This window comes from Eubalaena glacialis, chromosome 18 (genome assembly GCF_028564815.1).
Source record: "Eubalaena glacialis isolate mEubGla1 chromosome 18, mEubGla1.1.hap2.+ XY, whole genome shotgun sequence".
In the NCBI taxonomy this organism is placed as follows: Eukaryota; Metazoa; Chordata; class Mammalia; order Artiodactyla; family Balaenidae; genus Eubalaena; species Eubalaena glacialis.
In genome coordinates this window covers 37,360,372-37,361,498 of record NC_083733.1, presented here as the reverse complement: position 1 = coordinate 37,361,498, position 1,127 = coordinate 37,360,372, and positions in this window count along the sequence as shown.

Genomic DNA, 1,127 nt, shown 5'->3' with positions numbered 1-1,127 from the left:
AGTATAAACATAACATTTATATGCACTGGGAAACCAAAAAATTCACGTGACTTGCTTTATTGCAATATTTGCTTTATTGCAGGGGTCTGGATCTGAACCCACAATATCTTGGAGGTATGCCTGTATTAAGTTCATAAGCATTTTTAGATATTAATCTTAAGTTTTTTTCTCAAAATTTAAAGTTTTCTTATATTTCATAGATAAAATCACATTAACATTTCTGGGAATAAACTTTATTACTAGGGCTTTAAAATGCATACAAGATAATTGTAGTAGTACTTGCAGGTAAATATGGGGATTGAGGGAAAAGGAATTTTTAGGAAAATCCTACATCCTACCTAGAGAACCTCTTAAGCTCCCTCTGCTGGCTACCATTTAAATAAAGTAGAAAAAAAGGTAAACCTCTTTTCTTCTGGGAGGTAATGGGAGATGCACTCTGAAGCTGACAATGCTGTTGTTGAAATTGAAAGGAAAGTTCTCTTAAGTAAGGACTAAGTCTAACTGCTGCCTACATTCCCTAATAAGGCTTTAGGACTTCCAAACAGATGGGGGGGTGGGGGGAGGCCACAGTCGACTTAAAATAAGGGAAGTCATTATCAAGTTTGAATATGTTAAGCATTAAATCGATATACAAAAATGCAAAAGCATTTAGTATAAAACAAATCAACTATAAACAATTATCATTTAACACTAGAAAATTAATAATTTAAATACAGTTCACAAACTTCACTAGAACAAAAAGCTTATACCAAACTATTTAATCTATTAGTTTCAATATTAAGGTTTATTTTTTTCCTCCAGAGTGAGGTTAAGTAACAATTTAAATAATTTTCAGGATGTATAAATGAACATCCATTCAGAAAGAACATTACTGCTTCAAAGTGGCTATCTAAGAAATATTTTGCATGTAATAAATATATTTTATGTTTAGGTTAACAGGCACCATCTTGAGAGCAAAAAAGTATTTTTTTTAATTAATAAATAAATTACATTCAAGAAAACAAGGTGTTTATATCTGAAGTATGATATATCCTTAAATGTTTTTCTTCATATAGCACCCAAACTTCCAAACTAGAAAGTAGCTTCTAAAATATAACTCATACCTTAAGTTATAAAAATAAAGGCCA